The 13,107-nt window shown below is 62.7% G+C and overlaps 3 pseudogenes; all 3 read left to right on the top strand.

Annotated features, from left to right (window-relative positions):
* The first annotated feature begins 3,058 nt into the window (after positions 1-3,058).
* On the top strand, positions 3,059-3,177 carry LOC142874774 (uncharacterized; annotated as a pseudogene).
* A 3,848-nt stretch (positions 3,178-7,025) lies between these two features.
* LOC142874676 (uncharacterized) lies at positions 7,026-7,144 on the top strand (annotated as a pseudogene).
* A 3,827-nt stretch (positions 7,145-10,971) lies between these two features.
* On the top strand, positions 10,972-11,090 carry LOC142874555 (uncharacterized; annotated as a pseudogene).
* The last annotated feature ends 2,017 nt before the right edge of the window (positions 11,091-13,107 follow it).

Raw genomic sequence — 13,107 nt, 5'->3', positions numbered from 1 at the left:
TTTTTAAAAAGTGTCTCTTATCTCTATTATTGCATTTTCTTTTCTCTCTCTTTTCAAGCAGATGATGGGAGTCCAAGTATTAAGGTGACATGTGTTGCCCGTGCCCCCCTCCCCCCCCCCGTGTTCTTATTCATTTACCCCTCATGTTGTTCCAGCATATTGTGGGGGCACCAATGTTAAGGACGGGTGCGTTGCCCTCTCCCAGCCTCCCCCCTCGGGTCAGAGCTTCAAGTGCGCCCATCCCCCAGTCGGTGCGTACCCACCCCATTCCTAATGGATGTGTATGCCCATCCCCTCCCCCCACCCGCCCGACACCCACCCGAAGAAGGTGATTCCTCTGTGTCCACTTAGGTGTCCATGGGTTCGTACCCATTTGCTGGTGAGCGCGAGCACGTGGTGCTCGTGTGTCCATTCTTGGGATACTTGGCTTACTGGAACGGGTTCCAGCTCTGGCCAGGAGAACCACGAGAGGTGCCCCCTCACCGCTGCTCCTCATAGCCGAATAGCACTCCGTGGTGTCCACGCGCCACATTTTATTTACCCACTCGTGGGTCGATGGGCACTCGGGTGGCTTCCAGGTCTTTGCGATTGTGACTTGTGCCCTGACACTAACCCTAACCCTTACCCAGCCCGTCTCCTCCACGGCCCCTGCCTGACTGACTCCTTCCCGCCCGGCCTATCACCTGTCACCGTCCTCTGCCCCTGCCTGACACGCTCCTCCCCGCCCGGGCCGTCACCGTCCTCGGCCCCTGCCTGACGGGGCTCCTCCGTGGCCTGGGCCTTCCAAGGGCTTGGTGTGGACGCTGGTTCCAGGACGCCCTCCCAGGAACCCGGTAGCAGGGCGGCCGCAGCGTCTCGCGCAACCCAACCGTCCGCCGGCTGGCCGCCGTCGCTAAGTGGCCTGCGGGGGACGTGCTCCCGCTGTGCCGTGGGGGCCCAGCCTGGTGTCTTCTCTGAGGCCCCGCGGCTGCCGCTCCCCGCAAGGGGATAGCCGCGGAGGTGGGGACCGCCTCCTCATGGGGACGTACACCCAGCTCTCCACGTCGGATTCCGGATTCCGGGGCTCTCTGTCCTGCCAGAAGGCCCAGCCGGCCTGCGGGTCCTCAGAGTGGCAAAAACATCCGAAAACTGAGATTGAGGGTCCGGTGGGTGTCTGCACTTTTGTGCTGGGCACCCCAGGGAGGCCCGGGGGCTGGCTGGACAACGCGGTCTGCTGGGCTGGGGGGGGGTTTGGAGGAGCAACTGATGCCCTTTGCACTTTGGGTAGCAAGTGTCTGAGGTGTCTCTGGGCCCTGTGCCATGTGGGGGCGGGGGCGGGGGCGGGGTGGGAGGAGGAGGAGGAGAAGGAGGAGGAGGAGGAGGAGGAGGAGGAGGTGGGAAGGGCCCGGGCCTGCAGTCGTGTTCCCCGGGGTGGCACAGCATGTGGCTTCTTCCACAGGCTGCTTGGCCTGGGCTCCCTGCACCTGGGCCTTTGGAGGACTGGCCCTGTGCTTGCCAACACTTCCTGCAGGGACCCAGAGCTGGGAGGTTGCATCTCTCAGCCCTGGGTCGGGCAGAGCCCCAGCGGGCCATGCCCACAACCTCTCTCAGCAGGGGTCCCCCAGAAGGCTCCTTTGGGACCAGGATTCTCTTGCGGGTGACTCTTTAAGGTCTGGCCCCTGGATGGAGGGGCACCAGGAGTAGAGGAGCAGGAAGGGGAAGGGGGTGGCCATGCGAGGGGACACTTTCAGGCCAAGTCCCAGCTTCAGTCTGATCCTCCTGGGAACCCCGGGGTGGACATCACACCTCCTGGTTGCCCCGCTCTGAGACAAGGAGCCGGGCTTCGCATTCCCACAGCAGCCAGTCGTGGGCTGAGGACACCTGGGGCGTTGGGAACTCCCTGGCTTCTCCTTGGTTTAACATCTGGAGCTGCTTGTGAATTGTGCCGCCACACACACCCGAGTGCAGGTGTCTTCTGCACAGACTGCGGGCCTCCCTCTTCTGAATGCCGCTAGCTCGCGACCCACCCACGGGTGAACCTGGTCAGGGTACTTTCTCTCAGGGGCAGACTCTGATCCGGGCGGGCTACCGGTGTCTCTGTTTGCTCCTTTCTTTCTTCCACTTCGGGAAAGGCTTCCTTACTGGGTGTGGAAATCTCCTATGCCTTTCCTCGCCTATTCTGTCAGCTCTAAAATTCTCTTTCGGTTGCCACCCTCACAGATGGATTAGGAAACTCTTTGCGGTGCACTCATTAGTGAAATGACCTCAATGACGCTGGAATCCAATATCTAATCGCCAATTTTTAGCGAGTCCACACGCCAGGGTGGTCGGGGTCCAATGCAGCCCCGGCCAGGCCCAGGCCCCTTGGACTGGGCCACAGGAGGACACAGAGGAGGGTCCCGGTCCCCACGGTAGGTAGAGGTGCGGGCAGTTCTCCAAGGGCTTGGGTGTTTTCCAGAGGGAGGAGATGGAGGGGACTGATTTCTTCAGCGCCCCACAAACCACGCCACCCCACCCCACCCATGGGACACATCCCGAGAGAGAGAGAGAGACGCCCCATACACTGGCTCCCCTCCCCCGTGCGCTGTGCCCCAGCCCTGGCCCGGGGGAATAGGCGGCCGCCGGGCCACAGGGTGGGGGGCGCAGCTGAAAGGGGTTGTGGGGGAGGGCCGCCCCTGGCTGGGGTCAAAGGGCGAGCGCCCCGCCCCTCCCGCCCGTGCGCAGTCAGCGGCCCCGGCGCGCTGGGGGTGGGGGGCGGGGAGGTGAAGGAGGCCAGGCGAGGAGAGGAGGGGGGCTGGAAGGGCTCCACCTTGGCGGGTCCAGCCGTGGAGGCGCATCTTGTGTGAGTGTGAGTGAGTGAGTGCGTGTGAGTGTGAGTGTGTGTGTATACAGAGACAGCCCCCAACCCCGGCCCGCCGCTCCCTGCCCGCCCCGCCCGTCACCCCCGTCCCTCGGAGCCCGCGGGACCCGGCCGGCGAACTCAACAGGCCCGACCCGGCGCGGGGCCTGGGGCGGGAGGAGGCGGCGGGGAAGCGCAGAGAGGCTCGGCTTCTTGAGCGGGGCAGGGGCGCCCTCCGCCGTCCACGGCCACACCACCCCGAACGCGCCCGATCCCGTCTGGTCTCGGAAGCTAAGCAGGGTCGGGCCTGGTTAGAACTTGGATGGGAGACCGCCCGGGAATACCGGGTGCCGTAGGCTTCTTCTTTTTTTTTTTGCCTCTGGTTCTGTCGCGTTTCTGGGAGTGCGGGGGCGGCCCGGGGTGGGGGTGACCCCCACCCTCAGCGCCCGCCGCGGTGCCTGGCGCCCCAGCCCGCACCGTGGGGCCTCCTCTTGTCCCGAGCCGTGACACCGCCGCCACGCGGCAGCATGCGTGGCTTCTGGACTGTCAGGTCTCAGACCAAAGGTCTGCTCTGTGGGAGCCGACACGCTGGAGGAAACCTTGAGAGTCTGAGAGGGGAGGGAGTTCCAGAAGAAGGCCAGGATGTCATTTTGAGGGAGTATGTGACCAGAACTCCTCCCGTTGCTTTTGGGGTTCTATGGGCTACACGTAGGAATCTTTGGTGGTGGCACCTGATGTTCGGGGATCCGGAGTCACACCCAGACCTGCTCCACAGGCCTCCTTTTACTTTTCTCTTCGGATTCATTTTTTTTTTTTTTTTTTTGAGACAGAGTCTCGGTTTGTTGCCCAGGCTAGAGTGAGTGCCGTGGCGTCAGCCTAGCTCACAGCAACTTCAAACTCCTGGGCTCGAGTGATCCTTCTGCCTCAGCCTCCCGGGTAGCTGGGACTGCAGGCATGCGCCACCATGCCCCGCTAATTTTTTATATATATATCAGTTGGCCAATTAATTTCTTTCTATTTATAGTAGAGACGGGGTCTCGCTCTTGCTCAGGCTGGTTTTGAACTCCTGACCTTGAGCAATCCGCCCGCCTCGGCCTCCCAAGAGCTAGGATTACAGGCGTGAGCCACAGCGCCCGGCCGGATTCATTATTTTTAAAAAGTGTCTCTTATCTCTATTATTGCATTTTCTTTTCTCTCTCTTTTCAAGCAGATGATGGGAGTCCAAGTATTAAGGTGACATGTGTTGCCCGTGCCCCCCTCCCCCCCCCCGTGTTCTTATTCATTTACCCCTCATGTTGTTCCAGCATATTGTGGGGGCACCAATGTTAAGGACGGGTGCGTTGCCCTCTCCCAGCCTCCCCCCTCGGGTCAGAGCTTCAAGTGCGCCCATCCCCCAGTCGGTGCGTACCCACCCCATTCCTAATGGATGTGTATGCCCATCCCCTCCCCCCACCCGCCCGACACCCACCCGAAGAAGGTGATTCCTCTGTGTCCACTTAGGTGTCCATGGGTTCGTACCCATTTGCTGGTGAGCGCGAGCACGTGGTGCTCGTGTGTCCATTCTTGGGATACTTGGCTTACTGGAACGGGTTCCAGCTCTGGCCAGGAGAACCACGAGAGGTGCCCCCTCACCGCTGCTCCTCATAGCCGAATAGCACTCCGTGGTGTCCACGCGCCACATTTTATTTACCCACTCGTGGGTCGATGGGCACTCGGGTGGCTTCCAGGTCTTTGCGATTGTGACTTGTGCCCTGACACTAACCCTAACCCTTACCCAGCCCGTCTCCTCCACGGCCCCTGCCTGACTGACTCCTTCCCGCCCGGCCTATCACCTGTCACCGTCCTCTGCCCCTGCCTGACACGCTCCTCCCCGCCCGGGCCGTCACCGTCCTCGGCCCCTGCCTGACGGGGCTCCTCCGTGGCCTGGGCCTTCCAAGGGCTTGGTGTGGACGCTGGTTCCAGGACGCCCTCCCAGGAACCCGGTAGCAGGGCGGCCGCAGCGTCTCGCGCAACCCAACCGTCCGCCGGCTGGCCGCCGTCGCTAAGTGGCCTGCGGGGGACGTGCTCCCGCTGTGCCGTGGGGGCCCAGCCTGGTGTCTTCTCTGAGGCCCCGCGGCTGCCGCTCCCCGCAAGGGGATAGCCGCGGAGGTGGGGACCGCCTCCTCATGGGGACGTACACCCAGCTCTCCACGTCGGATTCCGGATTCCGGGGCTCTCTGTCCTGCCAGAAGGCCCAGCCGGCCTGCGGGTCCTCAGAGTGGCAAAAACATCCGAAAACTGAGATTGAGGGTCCGGTGGGTGTCTGCACTTTTGTGCTGGGCACCCCAGGGAGGCCCGGGGGCTGGCTGGACAACGCGGTCTGCTGGGCTGGGGGGGGGTTTGGAGGAGCAACTGATGCCCTTTGCACTTTGGGTAGCAAGTGTCTGAGGTGTCTCTGGGCCCTGTGCCATGTGGGGGCGGGGGCGGGGGCGGGGTGGGAGGAGGAGGAGGAGAAGGAGGAGGAGGAGGAGGAGGAGGAGGAGGTGGGAAGGGCCCGGGCCTGCAGTCGTGTTCCCCGGGGTGGCACAGCATGTGGCTTCTTCCACAGGCTGCTTGGCCTGGGCTCCCTGCACCTGGGCCTTTGGAGGACTGGCCCTGTGCTTGCCAACACTTCCTGCAGGGACCCAGAGCTGGGAGGTTGCATCTCTCAGCCCTGGGTCGGGCAGAGCCCCAGCGGGCCATGCCCACAACCTCTCTCAGCAGGGGTCCCCCAGAAGGCTCCTTTGGGACCAGGATTCTCTTGCGGGTGACTCTTTAAGGTCTGGCCCCTGGATGGAGGGGCACCAGGAGTAGAGGAGCAGGAAGGGGAAGGGGGTGGCCATGCGAGGGGACACTTTCAGGCCAAGTCCCAGCTTCAGTCTGATCCTCCTGGGAACCCCGGGGTGGACATCACACCTCCTGGTTGCCCCGCTCTGAGACAAGGAGCCGGGCTTCGCATTCCCACAGCAGCCAGTCGTGGGCTGAGGACACCTGGGGCGTTGGGAACTCCCTGGCTTCTCCTTGGTTTAACATCTGGAGCTGCTTGTGAATTGTGCCGCCACACACACCCGAGTGCAGGTGTCTTCTGCACAGACTGCGGGCCTCCCTCTTCTGAATGCCGCTAGCTCGCGACCCACCCACGGGTGAACCTGGTCAGGGTACTTTCTCTCAGGGGCAGACTCTGATCCGGGCGGGCTACCGGTGTCTCTGTTTGCTCCTTTCTTTCTTCCACTTCGGGAAAGGCTTCCTTACTGGGTGTGGAAATCTCCTATGCCTTTCCTCGCCTATTCTGTCAGCTCTAAAATTCTCTTTCGGTTGCCACCCTCACAGATGGATTAGGAAACTCTTTGCGGTGCACTCATTAGTGAAATGACCTCAATGACGCTGGAATCCAATATCTAATCGCCAATTTTTAGCGAGTCCACACGCCAGGGTGGTCGGGGTCCAATGCAGCCCCGGCCAGGCCCAGGCCCCTTGGACTGGGCCACAGGAGGACACAGAGGAGGGTCCCGGTCCCCACGGTAGGTAGAGGTGCGGGCAGTTCTCCAAGGGCTTGGGTGTTTTCCAGAGGGAGGAGATGGAGGGGACTGATTTCTTCAGCGCCCCACAAACCACGCCACCCCACCCCACCCATGGGACACATCCCGAGAGAGAGAGAGAGACGCCCCATACACTGGCTCCCCTCCCCCGTGCGCTGTGCCCCAGCCCTGGCCCGGGGGAATAGGCGGCCGCCGGGCCACAGGGTGGGGGGCGCAGCTGAAAGGGGTTGTGGGGGAGGGCCGCCCCTGGCTGGGGTCAAAGGGCGAGCGCCCCGCCCCTCCCGCCCGTGCGCAGTCAGCGGCCCCGGCGCGCTGGGGGTGGGGGGCGGGGAGGTGAAGGAGGCCAGGCGAGGAGAGGAGGGGGGCTGGAAGGGCTCCACCTTGGCGGGTCCAGCCGTGGAGGCGCATCTTGTGTGAGTGTGAGTGAGTGAGTGCGTGTGAGTGTGAGTGTGTGTGTATACAGAGACAGCCCCCAACCCCGGCCCGCCGCTCCCTGCCCGCCCCGCCCGTCACCCCCGTCCCTCGGAGCCCGCGGGACCCGGCCGGCGAACTCAACAGGCCCGACCCGGCGCGGGGCCTGGGGCGGGAGGAGGCGGCGGGGAAGCGCAGAGAGGCTCGGCTTCTTGAGCGGGGCAGGGGCGCCCTCCGCCGTCCACGGCCACACCACCCCGAACGCGCCCGATCCCGTCTGGTCTCGGAAGCTAAGCAGGGTCGGGCCTGGTTAGAACTTGGATGGGAGACCGCCCGGGAATACCGGGTGCCGTAGGCTTCTTCTTTTTTTTTTTGCCTCTGGTTCTGTCGCGTTTCTGGGAGTGCGGGGGCGGCCCGGGGTGGGGGTGACCCCCACCCTCAGCGCCCGCCGCGGTGCCTGGCGCCCCAGCCCGCACCGTGGGGCCTCCTCTTGTCCCGAGCCGTGACACCGCCGCCACGCGGCAGCATGCGTGGCTTCTGGACTGTCAGGTCTCAGACCAAAGGTCTGCTCTGTGGGAGCCGACACGCTGGAGGAAACCTTGAGAGTCTGAGAGGGGAGGGAGTTCCAGAAGAAGGCCAGGATGTCATTTTGAGGGAGTATGTGACCAGAACTCCTCCCGTTGCTTTTGGGGTTCTATGGGCTACACGTAGGAATCTTTGGTGGTGGCACCTGATGTTCGGGGATCCGGAGTCACACCCAGACCTGCTCCACAGGCCTCCTTTTACTTTTCTCTTCGGATTCATTTTTTTTTTTTTTTTTTTGAGACAGAGTCTCGGTTTGTTGCCCAGGCTAGAGTGAGTGCCGTGGCGTCAGCCTAGCTCACAGCAACTTCAAACTCCTGGGCTCGAGTGATCCTTCTGCCTCAGCCTCCCGGGTAGCTGGGACTGCAGGCATGCGCCACCATGCCCCGCTAATTTTTTATATATATATCAGTTGGCCAATTAATTTCTTTCTATTTATAGTAGAGACGGGGTCTCGCTCTTGCTCAGGCTGGTTTTGAACTCCTGACCTTGAGCAATCCGCCCGCCTCGGCCTCCCAAGAGCTAGGATTACAGGCGTGAGCCACAGCGCCCGGCCGGATTCATTATTTTTAAAAAGTGTCTCTTATCTCTATTATTGCATTTTCTTTTCTCTCTCTTTTCAAGCAGATGATGGGAGTCCAAGTATTAAGGTGACATGTGTTGCCCGTGCCCCCCTCCCCCCCCCGTGTTCTTATTCATTTACCCCTCATGTTGTTCCAGCATATTGTGGGGGCACCAATGTTAAGGACGGGTGCGTTGCCCTCTCCCAGCCTCCCCCCTCGGGTCAGAGCTTCAAGTGCGCCCATCCCCCAGTCGGTGCGTACCCACCCCATTCCTAATGGATGTGTATGCCCATCCCCTCCCCCCACCCGCCCGACACCCACCCGAAGAAGGTGATTCCTCTGTGTCCACTTAGGTGTCCATGGGTTCGTACCCATTTGCTGGTGAGCGCGAGCACGTGGTGCTCGTGTGTCCATTCTTGGGATACTTGGCTTACTGGAACGGGTTCCAGCTCTGGCCAGGAGAACCACGAGAGGTGCCCCCTCACCGCTGCTCCTCATAGCCGAATAGCACTCCGTGGTGTCCACGCGCCACATTTTATTTACCCACTCGTGGGTCGATGGGCACTCGGGTGGCTTCCAGGTCTTTGCGATTGTGACTTGTGCCCTGACACTAACCCTAACCCTTACCCAGCCCGTCTCCTCCACGGCCCCTGCCTGACTGACTCCTTCCCGCCCGGCCTATCACCTGTCACCGTCCTCTGCCCCTGCCTGACACGCTCCTCCCCGCCCGGGCCGTCACCGTCCTCGGCCCCTGCCTGACGGGGCTCCTCCGTGGCCTGGGCCTTCCAAGGGCTTGGTGTGGACGCTGGTTCCAGGACGCCCTCCCAGGAACCCGGTAGCAGGGCGGCCGCAGCGTCTCGCGCAACCCAACCGTCCGCCGGCTGGCCGCCGTCGCTAAGTGGCCTGCGGGGGACGTGCTCCCGCTGTGCCGTGGGGGCCCAGCCTGGTGTCTTCTCTGAGGCCCCGCGGCTGCCGCTCCCCGCAAGGGGATAGCCGCGGAGGTGGGGACCGCCTCCTCATGGGGACGTACACCCAGCTCTCCACGTCGGATTCCGGGGCTCTCTGTCCTGCCAGAAGGCCCAGCCGGCCTGCGGGTCCTCAGAGTGGCAAAAACATCCGAAAACTGAGATTGAGGGTCCGGTGGGTGTCTGCACTTTTGTGCTGGGCACCCCAGGGAGGCCCGGGGGCTGGCTGGACAACGCGGTCTGCTGGGCTGGGGGGGGTTTGGAGGAGCAACTGATGCCCTTTGCACTTTGGGTAGCAAGTGTCTGAGGTGTCTCTGGGCCCTGTGCCATGTGGGGGCGGGGGCGGGGGCGGGGTGGGAGGAGGAGGAGGAGGAGGAGGAGGAGGAGGAGGTGGGAAGGGCCCGGGCCTGCAGTCCTGTTCCCCGGGGTGGCACAGCATGTGGCTTCTTCCACAGGCTGCTTGGCCTGGGCTCCCTGCACCTGGGCCTTTGGAGGACTGGCCCTGTGCTTGCCAACACTTCCTGCAGGGACCCAGAGCTGGGAGGTTGCATCTCTCAGCCCTGGGTCGGGCAGAGCCCCAGCGGGCCATGCCCACAACCTCTCTCAGCAGGGGTCCCCCAGAAGGCTCCTTTGGGACCAGGATTCTCTTGCGGGTGACTCTTTAAGGTCTGGCCCCTGGATGGAGGGGCACCAGGAGTAGAGGAGCAGGAAGGGGAAGGGGGTGGCCATGCGAGGGGACACTTTCAGGCCAAGTCCCAGCTTCAGTCTGATCCTCCTGGGAACCCCGGGGTGGACATCACACCTCCTGGTTGCCCCGCTCTGAGACAAGGAGCCGGGCTTCGCATTCCCACAGCAGCCAGTCGTGGGCTGAGGACACCTGGGGCGTTGGGAACTCCCTGGCTTCTCCTTGGTTTAACATCTGGAGCTGCTTGTGAATTGTGCCGCCACACACACCCGAGTGCAGGTGTCTTCTGCACAGACTGCGGGCCTCCCTCTTCTGAATGCCGCTAGCTCGCGACCCACCCACGGGTGAACCTGGTCAGGGTACTTTCTCTCAGGGGCAGACTCTGATCCGGGCGGGCTACCGGTGTCTCTGTTTGCTCCTTTCTTTCTTCCACTTCGGGAAAGGCTTCCTTACTGGGTGTGGAAATCTCCTATGCCTTTCCTCGCCTATTCTGTCAGCTCTAAAATTCTCTTTCGGTTGCCACCCTCACAGATGGATTAGGAAACTCTTTGCGGTGCACTCATTAGTGAAATGACCTCAATGACGCTGGAATCCAATATCTAATCGCCAATTTTTAGCGAGTCCACACGCCAGGGTGGTCGGGGTCCAATGCAGCCCCGGCCAGGCCCAGGCCCCTTGGACTGGGCCACAGGAGGACACAGAGGAGGGTCCCGGTCCCCACGGTAGGTAGAGGTGCGGGCAGTTCTCCAAGGGCTTGGGTGTTTTCCAGAGGGAGGAGATGGAGGGGACTGATTTCTTCAGCGCCCCACAAACCACGCCACCCCACCCCACCCATGGGACACATCCCGAGAGAGAGAGAGAGACGCCCCATACACTGGCTCCCCTCCCCCGTGCGCTGTGCCCCAGCCCTGGCCCGGGGGAATAGGCGGCCGCCGGGCCACAGGGTGGGGGGCGCAGCTGAAAGGGGTTGTGGGGGAGGGCCGCCCCTGGCTGGGGTCAAAGGGCGAGCGCCCCGCCCCTCCCGCCCGTGCGCAGTCAGCGGCCCCGGCGCGCTGGGGGTGGGGGGCGGGGAGGTGAAGGAGGCCAGGCGAGGAGAGGAGGGGGGCTGGAAGGGCTCCACCTTGGCGGGTCCAGCCGTGGAGGCGCATCTTGTGTGAGTGTGAGTGAGTGAGTGCGTGTGAGTGTGAGTGTGTGTGTATACAGAGACAGCCCCCAACCCCGGCCCGCCGCTCCCTGCCCGCCCCGCCCGTCACCCCCGTCCCTCGGAGCCCGCGGGACCCGGCCGGCGAACTCAACAGGCCCGACCCGGCGCGGGGCCTGGGGCGGGAGGAGGCGGCGGGGAAGCACAGAGAGGCTCAGCTTCTTGAGCGGGGCAGGGGCGCCCTCCGCCGTCCACGGCCACACCACCCCGAACGCGCCCGATCCCGTCTGGTCTCGGAAGCTAAGCAGGGTCGGGCCTGGTTAGAACTTGGATGGGAGACCGCCCGGGAATACCGGGTGCCGTAGGCTTCTTCTTTTTTTTTTTGCCTCTGGTTCTGTCGCGTTTCTGGGAGTGCGGGGGCGGCCCGGGGTGGGGGTGACCCCCACCCTCAGCGCCCGCCGCGGTGCCTGGCGCCCCAGCCCGCACCGTGGGGCCTCCTCTTGTCCCGAGCCGTGACACCGCCGCCACGCGGCAGCATGCGTGGCTTCTGGACTGTCAGGTCTCAGACCAAAGGTCTGCTCTGTGGGAGCCGACACGCTGGAGGAAACCTTGAGAGTCTGAGAGGGGAGGGAGTTCCAGAAGAAGGCCAGGATGTCATTTTGAGGGAGTATGTGACCAGAACTCCTCCCGTTGCTTTTGGGGTTCTATGGGCTACACGTAGGAATCTTTGGTGGTGGCACCTGATGTTCGGGGATCCGGAGTCACACCCAGACCTGCTCCACAGGCCTCCTTTTACTTTTCTCTTCGGATTCATTTTTTTTTTTTTTTTTTTTGAGACAGAGTCTCGGTTTGTTGCCCAGGCTAGAGTGAGTGCCGTGGCGTCAGCCTAGCTCACAGCAACTTCAAACTCCTGGGCTCGAGTGATCCTTCTGCCTCAGCCTCCCGGGTAGCTGGGACTGCAGGCATGCGCCACCATGCCCCGCTAATTTTTTATATATATATCAGTTGGCCAATTAATTTCTTTCTATTTATAGTAGAGACGGGGTCTCGCTCTTGCTCAGGCTGGTTTTGAACTCCTGACCTTGAGCAATCCGCCCGCCTCGGCCTCCCAAGAGCTAGGATTACAGGCATGAGCCACAGCGCCCGGCCGGATTCATTATTTTTAAAAAGTGTCTCTTATCTCTATTATTGCATTTTCTTTTCTCTCTCTTTTCAAGCAGATGATGGGAGTCCAAGTATTAAGGTGACATGTGTTGCCCGTGCCCCCCTCCCCCCCCCCGTGTTCTTATTCATTTACCCCTCATGTTGTTCCAGCATATTGTGGGGGCACCAATGTTAAGGACGGGTGCGTTGCCCTCTCCCAGCCTCCCCCCTCGGGTCAGAGCTTCAAGTGCGCCCATCCCCCAGTCGGTGCGTACCCACCCCATTCCTAATGGATGTGTATGCCCATCCCCTCCCCCCACCCGCCCGACACCCACCCGAAGAAGGTGATTCCTCTGTGTCCACTTAGGTGTCCATGGGTTCGTACCCATTTGCTGGTGAGCGCGAGCACGTGGTGCTCGTGTGTCCATTCTTGGGATACTTGGCTTACTGGAACGGGTTCCAGCTCTGGCCAGGAGAACCACGAGAGGTGCCCCCTCACCGCTGCTCCTCATAGCCGAATAGCACTCCGTGGTGTCCACGCGCCACATTTTATTTACCCACTCGTGGGTCGATGGGCACTCGGGTGGCTTCCAGGTCTTTGCGATTGTGACTTGTGCCCTGACACTAACCCTAACCCTTACCCAGCCCGTCTCCTCCACGGCCCCTGCCTGACTGACTCCTTCCCGCCCGGCCTATCACCTGTCACCGTCCTCTGCCCCTGCCTGACACGCTCCTCCCCGCCCGGGCCGTCACCGTCCTCGGCCCCTGCCTGACGGGGCTCCTCCGTCGCCTGGGCCTTCCAAGGGCTTGGTGTGGACGCTGGTTCCAGGACGCCCTCCCAGGAACCCGGTAGCAGGGCGGCCGCAGCGTCTCGCGCAACCCAACCGTCCGCCGGCTGGCCGCCGTCGCTAAGTGGCCTGCGGGGGACGTGCTCCCGCTGTGCCGTGGGGGCCCAGCCTGGTGTCTTCTCTGAGGCCCCGCGGCTGCCGCTCCCCGCAAGGGGATAGCCGCGGAGGTGGGGACCGCCTCCTCATGGGGACGTACACCCAGCTCTCCAAGTCGGATTCCGGATTCCGGGGCTCTCTGTCCTGCCAGAAGGCCCAGCTGGCCTGCGGGTCCTCAGAGTGGCAAAAACATCCGAAAACTGAGATTGAGGGTCCGGTGGGTGTCTGCACTTTTGTGCTGGGCACCCCAGGGAGGCCCGGGGGCTGGCTGGACAACGCGGTCTGCTGGGCTGGGGGG

This window comes from Microcebus murinus, chromosome 1, assembly GCF_040939455.1.
Source record: "Microcebus murinus isolate Inina chromosome 1, M.murinus_Inina_mat1.0, whole genome shotgun sequence".
NCBI lineage: Eukaryota > Metazoa > Chordata > Mammalia > Primates > Cheirogaleidae > Microcebus > Microcebus murinus.
Note: the sequence above shows the minus strand (reverse complement) of the source record. Positions and strands in the feature narration are given on the sequence as shown.